At 37.4% G+C, this 8,849-nt stretch overlaps 1 pseudogene; it reads left to right on the top strand.

The window, feature by feature from the left end:
- The first annotated feature begins 3,833 nt into the window (after window positions 1–3,833).
- Window positions 3,834–8,849, top strand: part of LOC147386623 (cytochrome P450 714A1-like) — a 61,811-nt pseudogene continuing 56,795 nt past the window's right edge.

Here is an 8,849-nt window from a genome sequence, read left to right as displayed (position 1 = left end):
TTCTTTTTTGGTATTACTACCTCCATTCCATAGGCCATAACTAATGGAGACATCCTTGTGGAGATTTTGGCAGTTGTCTTGTAGGCCCATAGTACACCGTACAAGATCGCTATCTATTTTCCTTTTATTTCGTCCAACTTCTTTTTTAGCATGTGTATTAGTATTTTGTTTATGACTTCAGCCTTTTCGTTGTCCTGTGGATACTGTGGCATGGAGAATAACTGCGTTATCTCATATTCTCTACAAAAATCTTTGATCTGTTCTCTTGCAAATTGTCTTCCATTGTCCGAGATTATAGTGTGTGGTAGACCAAATCGTAGATTATGTTTTCCCATATGAACTTCTGGACCTCCTACTGACAAATTTTGGTAAAAGGGAGTGCTTCCGTCCACTTGGTAAAGTAGTCTGTCATAACCAGCAAGAATGTTAGGTTACCTAGTGCCTTGGGCAATGGACCTACTAGATCAATCCCCTATTGTGTGAACAACCAAGAGCTGATGAGGGAATTGAGTTGCATTGCTGGCTAATGGATTATTCTCCCATGTCTTTGATAATTATTGCAATGCTTAATGTACAAAGCCATATCCGTCTGCAAGTATGGCCAAGAATACCCCTAAAAGAGTACTTTATGGTCCAGAAATTTTGTCCCCGAATGATTTCTGCAATCTCCTTCATGGATCTCACTTAGCATATCCTATGCTTATCCTAGCATTAGGCAACTTAGGAATGGCCCTCATGCTGACTTCCTATACAACTTCCCATCTAGTATGGCATACCTTTCTACTCTGCTCTTCACGCGTCTTGCTTCCTTTGGATCGTTAGACAACATTCCTAATTGTAGGAAGGCAAAAATTGGGCTCATTCACCTCTGATCTCCAATTGCAGCTAGTACACTAACCATCTCTAGCTCGTCTATCGTAGGTTTTTTTTGATAGCCTATTGGCAATTCTCATTTGTCTTGCCCTGCCAACATTGAGGTTATGAAGGCTAGAGCGTTTGGGTGTTTGTTGTTTATCCTTGTTATGTGTTTTATTCTTATTTCTCCAACTCGAAGTATAGCAGACCTAAATTTTTTTCAAATAGAGCTACATCTTGGGATCTCGTGTTTCAAATATTCCATTGACATGGTTGACTACTAGCTGCAAGTCACTATAGTCTGTCGCCTCTGTTACCCCTAGACCTGCCAACGAATTGAGGCCGAGTAGCATTGTCTCATACTCTACTTCGTTGTTTGATGCCCTGAATCCTAATCTGATTGCCTTTTATATCCTCAAGCCGTCAGGAGTGATCAATACCACCCATATTCCTGATCTTTCCAAGTTTGAAGACCCATCAACGTAGAGTCTCCATCTTGGATGGTTGCTTATCTCTTACCCTTCTTCTATGCTATCCAGCTCTTCTACCAATGGATCTTCTCTTTTTTCCATTGAAAAATCCGCCAAAAAGTCCATTACTACTTGGCCTTTTAGCGAAACTCTAAGCTTGTATTCAAGTCCAAATTCTGCTAGTTGTACAACCTTTTTTTCCATTATGCCCAATCCTTCTGTCTTTTCTAAGACAGACTTCAAGGGATACTTTATGATGAATTGTACTCGATATGCCTAGAAGTACAGTCTCAAGCTCAAAGTCATGTAAACTAAAACTAGTCTCATCCTCTCGATTATGGGATAATGTATTTCTACATCGAGGAAGGTATTGCTTAGGAAGTAGATGGGCTACTCTGTCGCTGTCCCAACCCTAACAAAGATTGAACTAAGTACATACTTAGAAATTACTAAGTACAGTCCAAGTTCCTTCCCAACTTCTGGTTTGGAAAGAATAGGTGGTCGTCCCAAGTATTTCTTCAACTTTGTAAAAGTTCATTCACATTCCTCTATCCACTCGAACTTGGTGTTTTTTTCGTAATAGTTGGTAGAAAGGCCTACATTTATTTGAAGACCTGGATATGAATCTGTTAAGGGCCTTCATGCCAATTTTTGGGCTTGTTTTTGTATTTTTGGGAAGGGCATCTCTAGTAGTGCTCTGATCTGGTCCGGATTGGCTTCTATACCTTTCTTTGTAACCAAGTAACCTAAGAACATCCCTGAAATTAACGTAAAAGTGTACTTCTCCAAGTTAAGCTTCATCCCAACCTTCCTTACTCGTGAAAAGACCTCCTCCAAATCAACGTGTTCTTCCTTCTTTTTGTTCTTCACCAACAAGTCATCAATATAGACTTCCATGGTCTTTCCCAACAGATCTTTGAAGAGCTCTGTTACTAGTCACTGATAAGTTGCTCCTACATTTTTCAACCCGAAGGACATAACCTTTGTAGCAGTAAAACCCTTCCTTGGTGATGATGATGTCTTCCCTTAGTTTGTTGGGTTAAGCTGTATCTGATTGTATCCTAAATAGCCATCCATGAAGGATAGCCTTTCATGACCTGAAGTAGCATCTACTAGCTAGCCTACGCTTAGTATAGGAAAGTTATCCTTAGAGCAGGCCTTATTTAAGTTTGTAAAATCAATACAAACCCCTAACCTTCCCATTCTTCTTTGGTACTACTACTATATTTGTTATCCAATCAGAAAACTGCACTTTCTTGATGAATTCTACTTTGATCAGCTTACTCACCTCTTCATTTACTACTTCTCAGAAATGAGGTGTTAATCTCATTGGCTTCTGTTTCACTGGCTTGATATTCAAATAGTAGCAGATCACTTCAGGGCTGATCCCCGACATTTCTTTTTATGGACCAAGTAAAAACATCCCGGTTCATCCTCAGATAATCTGTTGGCTCTTTTAGCTCTTCTAACTTCAATTCTGTCCCTACTCCAATCTACCTACCTTCCCCTACCTCCACCATTTGGATGTTCTCCAAGGATGGGGGTTCTCTATGTTTGGTTTCCCCTACTGTAATTGCTATTGCTGAATGTTTTTTTTATATCTCTTTTTTGTCCAACGTACACACTTGGGCTGCTATCTGATCCCCTCATATATGCCACATCCCTTACAACATTGGGAATCTCAGGACTTTGTAGTATGTTGAAGGTACAACCTTCATCTCATGGGTCTACTACCTGTCCAGTATGGCATTGTATGGAGAATTTGCTTCGGTGACCATAAACCTAGTCATCAAGGTTATTAGTACTGTCTACACAAGCAAGATTATTTCTCCCCATGGTTGGCTTGTTCTTCTGTCAAACTCAATCAAAGGGGCTCTTGCTTGAATGAGCACAATTCTGTTAAGACCTATCTTCAGAAAGGTCGAAGCATACAAGATGTCAACTGAACTACCGTTGCCAATCAACACCCTCTTGAGAGTGAAAGTGCCCACCTGAAAGGTTACTAGTAGTGCATCATAATGGGGTCTTACTACCTCCTCCAAATCTTTTTTCATGAAAGCCACGATTTGCTCTCCATAGACTCCATCTGTTTTGTGCACCCACTTCTTGTTGTATAGACGTGAACAAGGTGTTCTGCTCGTCGCTTCTTAATTCTTTCATCAATCTTATTCAAGCCTGACCTTCTAGTCTCCTGCTTAATGACAGTATGTATAACTACTGCCCTTCCATCATGCCCTTCAATATGTGACTAATCAGACCTATGATTCCTGTCTCAGGGTAGATTATCTCTTTGTCTTCTAGGCAGGTCCCTCAGTCTGTCATACTTTGCCAATCTCTCTAGAAACCTTATCAAGGCCTGGTACCTATTGGTTGTATGTGTCTACACCTTGTGATACTCATAATATCGCTCATATCAATTTATCTTATCTAAAGGAAGTGGTGCTGGCCCCTCAAAGTAAGGCTTATTCACAATGAGCGATAAGATTTTGCAAAGGGGCATGGAAAAATATGTCCCTTTTCTCTTCCGTTTCCTATCCTGTTCGAACAGTCTCTTTCTGCTCTGCTGTTGTGGTTGATGCTACTTGCTGGGCTTCACCACAGCGTGTATTACCTTGCTATTCCCGACTGAGTTCCAAGGATCATCTTCCAATCTAATATATTTTTCTACTCTTTCGAACAGTTCACTTAGTGTCTCGGGTCCCTTCTTCACGAGAAACCTATACAATCTTGAACTAGATGGCAAAGAATTTCTAAACGTCGGTATTGTCTTTCTCTTGCGCAACTTTCCAGGGACATCGTGTTTTTCCTGAACCTCTTTGTGAACTCTCTGAGATTTTTCGCAGACTGCATTCTCAGGCTGAGAAGAACGTCTACATCTTCGTTACTCTTCCTGTTATCAATGTATCGTGTTACAAAGGCAATACAAAGCTCTTCAAAAGAAGTTACTAATCCATACGACAATTTGTGAAACCTGATTAATACGTTTTCTTACAAACTAAAAGGGAACAACTTACACATTAAGCCCTCATTCCCTTCCCACAATGTAAGCATTTGTCGAAAATAGAATAAATGCTTTACTAGGTCCTTTGTCCTAAAGTAAGGGGTGAAATGTAATGGCACAAATTTATTCGAGATTTCTTCTACCAAGATCTCTATTGTAAAGGGAGACTTCTGAATTCCTTGACAGCTTGTGCTACCATCGTGCCAATATTTTCACTCTTTATCGTCTCCTTCTCCTTTCGAATCATCTCTCTGACCTGTTTTCAAGTTAGAACCATTGTGGGCTCTGCTCGAGTAGTTATAGTGGCAACTTTTATTTCTCCTTCTCCCGTTGGGATCAACGATTGAGAATTTCCTTCAGTATTTGAAATGCGATCATCTCTTATAGGAGGTTGAGGATCTGTCAGAGGGAAATCTTATCTTGCTGGTTGTTGCTTTTCAAGACGCTAACTCAGGTTTTGATTTTGTTCGACCAAGTCATCCATCTTCTTCTACATTTACTCTTGCTACTTCCTCATGATTTCTAACATTGCCAAGAGTTGTACATCTGTAGTAGGTACCACGGGTGGATGTGCATTGACTTCGATGGTTCTAATGGATCTGCTCATTGTTTTGATTGAAATTAATATGCTATTGAATTCCCACGGACAGTGCTAAATATTTGAGCTCAAATTTCGACGAACGGTGCTGATAGACTTTGCCTCACAGATCCAAAGTTACTCTTGTCACCTCTTTGTTAGTACTGGCGTGGTACTTGTCAAAAACTCTTCGACGCTCAAGTTAGAGAAATAGAGGAATAATCAAATATACTGGTTAAACATCCAATCTGCTAAAAGGGATCCCTTAATCTGTGCTTATTGTGTTATTTATGGATCTTCTTATTCAAATCAGGATTTTCCCCTTTTACGGGAGGTGATCCCAGAGAATCCCTGATTCTTAGGATCCTAAATAGAATGGGGATCTTTTGGATTGTAGGCTATACTAGAGAGATCTCTTCCAAAATGTCTAGGCTTAACTTGCGCAAACCAGAATTATCAATATTCTTTGACCAAGTCTGCCCTACTAGTAGACCAGGTCTAGTTCAATGTTATACTACTCTTCTAGTTAGGTCATGTACTTTCTACCTTGGCATGCCCTTCTGTCAAGTAGCGCCCCATATGCTGATCTGTGCATGGTACTACTCAACCAGCTTGGATATGTGTACAATCTAGATAACTGCGCGGTTATTTCCCTCTATAGACACTATAAAAGATTTCTTTTAATTTATTTTTTGGTTTGTAGTGACTCACATATCCAAAAGATAAGAAGAAATGATCTACCTAGAAATCTAAAGTAAGGAGGTTCAGTTGAAGGGAAAAGTAAGGTGTTAGGTAGCTTATCTCTCCCATCTTAAGATAGTTACCAATAATTGACCATATGTGAAGATTGGAAAATTCTTTTTGGGTTTTAAAATTAAAGAAAATTGTAAGGAAGATTAAAAGGCAAAAGAACTATAGTCTAATTTTAGAAAATGAACAACTTAAGATAGTGAGAAAGTTAAAAACAAAAGAATGTGTTTGTTGGAATTTTTTATGAGCCTAGGATTTTGGTGGGAATTCACATAGATTTCACCTTCTTAGATCCCAAGACATTTTTTAAAGAGTTATGTGATCATTTGGGAGCATATTTTTGTTCGTTTAACTATTAGGTGGTGTCCATGAGTTGGACACCACCATGAAAAGACTAGGGACCTTATGCATGAGTTGAGTCCTCTTTGGGACTAGTTTTTTGTTAGCTTAGAGATTTAGGTGTATATCTAGGTAGATCCCCACCTTTGAACCTTAGATATTTTAGAGAAAATATTGTGATATGTGTACATATAGTATATACATGTAATGGACTTAGAAAGAGAAGATTACCTACAAGAAGGGATTACTCTCTAGCTTTTAAGCCATTAGAAATGAAACTATGAAAATCTCTATTTTAGGAATTCAAATTTGCAAGGAATTTAAAGGAAATAAAGACTTCTATACTAGAAATTTAAAACTTGTTAAGAAAGTAAAAAAATAATTACTCTAATGCTTTTCAGAGCTTATTGAGGACTTACAAGAGGATATTACCTCTAAGAGGTTTTACTTTTTACTTCCAAGCCTCATTAAAGCAACTTAAGATCTATAATACTACAAGAAAAGAAAACATGAAAATAAACTTGCTTAATGTAAAGAAGGAAATAGGTAGAAGAGGGGATTACATAGAAAAATGAAAAAATTAAACTACACCCTACCTTGATTTTTTCTTATTCTTAGTTAGAACTTCTTGGGTGTTTGAGAAGAGATTTGGACAAAGTTTTGATAGACTAGAGGGTTTTAAGGAGAAACTTGGATAGAATTTTAGATCCCTTGAGCTCTTTTTACCTTTTACCTTGAATAGGGATTTTATTTATAGGATTTTAAGAGATTCTTGGGGATAAACTTATCCTAAATCCTAGGGTTCCCAATATTCTCAATAAAACTTCTAAAAAAACTCAAATTACCTCTCATTTCCTTAGACTTGATGCTTTTTCACTCACCTATAGGTCTCACCAACCATGAAGATCAAAAGATAGGATAATAAAAGTCATAGTTTCTAGAGAATTCTTTAAGGAGGGTAGAAAGGTCCTAAGTCATTGGCTTTGGGTTAAGTCCTAGAGAATTAGGCTAGATGACATATAAATATGTGGTAAGAGTTTGGACATTACGGTTGTTCAGCCTAGTTAATTCTCTTACAACTTAGGGTTAAGAATGTCTTTGCTCACAAGTTTTAGAGAATTATATGAGTTGGGCAAAGTTGTCAAAACCTCTTGACTTGGTCAATTTACATTGAAACTTCTAGGATTGTGTAGACACCCCATTTTTGCACTTGCCTGATTAATCAACTCGTCAACCCGATCGCAAAGGTTTCCAATGATGGATGTTTATTCCAATGCTTCATTTTGTTACCAGATATGTTTCAGAAATCCGGATGAGGTATCTCAAACTGACAAAAATTAGAAACCACGCTACGCTAGGTAAATACGACTCTAGAAACATAGAAATCATTATCTTGCAAACCAAAAAGAAGCTTCACGATAAAAATCACTAAAAATGACCAAATTACCAAAATACCCCTAACATCAAAACAATCCTAGAGCCTACATTACGCTTAGGAAAACCCATTCAAACACATAAAACAACAAAGCGAAACCAAATAAATTATTTCACCAATTTTCACAAAATTTGACAAAATTACAAAAATACCCCTCATAAAATTCATGACCATTTCACACAAAAAATTTCATAAATGACAAAAACCAACATTCCCATTGAATTCCTTACGAAAAACTGATTTCAAAACATCCTGGAACATTGAAAAATGACTTAAAACGTAAAAAATCCTCTCCGAGGGCAAAACGGTAATTTCACAATTTTAATAATTAAAAATTTCGAAATTAAGAAATAAATCATTAAATAATGTAAAGTGAAACATTAATAAAATTAATTTTAAAAATGTGAACAAAAAAATCGATCAATCAGGCTTTCAGGCAAAATTGTTGAGGGTTCGCAAGATTATTTCTTTAAGGACCCCTCCATTTGGGGGTCCAAAGAATTAAAGATATAATAGAGAGGGGTTCTCCAAAAATTTAAAGTCAATCAAGCAAGACTAAAGTCAAGATATTAAAGTCAATCAAATAAAACTAAAGTCAAAATTAAAGTCAATTAAGTAAGACTAAAATCAAGTATTAAAGTCAATCTCATAAGACTAAAGTCAAAATCCTAAATCAAAACCCTAATCTAAACTAATCAAGTCAATCTCATAAGACTAAAGTCAAAACCCTAAATCAAAACCCTAATCTAAACTAATCAAGTCAATCTCCTAAGACTAAAGTCAAAACCCTAAAGACTAAGTCCATCTCATGAGACCAAAGTCTAAACCCTAATTGAAACCCTAAAATGAAACCCTAATCAAACCCTAATGCTTCTAAAAACTTTATAAATAGGAGCCTCCACACTCTATTTTCGTATCAAAGAAAAAACCCTAGGAAAAGTAGGTGAAGAAACCTCCACAACCTCTCCAAAACCTTAATTTTGGAGCCCCAACTCCTTCCCTAACACCCCTACTCCGATTTTAGCCTAAAAAATACCTAGAAACCTTTCAAAAACACCCCAAAAATTCACAACAAATTCAAAGTATCCAGATCCAAGAAGGAGATACCTTACCTCGGAGATCAGAAATCAGATCCGGAGATAGAACGAAGTAAGGAATACGGTACAAGGAGCCGTTTTCACCAGATCTGAGGGAATAGCACTTTTGCAGATCGAAGGTAAGTTTTTTTTTATTTTTTAATCTAGGTTTGTCATTAGCAATGTAGATTTATTTGGGATAAGTAGAGACTGGCAATGGCCGGGCGGGGTTGGTGCCTAACACCTTCCAACCCCGTAACATGATCCCCGGATTCAGATTTTTCTGTAGTAGATTAATTTTTATCCATTTTAGAGTCAGTTTGGTTCCTAGACCACAATAACTAGG

Source organism: Akebia trifoliata, chromosome 14, assembly GCF_017979445.1.
Source record: "Akebia trifoliata isolate Shusen 1 chromosome 14, ASM1797944v1, whole genome shotgun sequence".
NCBI lineage: Eukaryota > Viridiplantae > Streptophyta > Magnoliopsida > Ranunculales > Lardizabalaceae > Akebia > Akebia trifoliata.
Note: the sequence above shows the minus strand (reverse complement) of the source record. Positions and strands in the feature narration are given on the sequence as shown.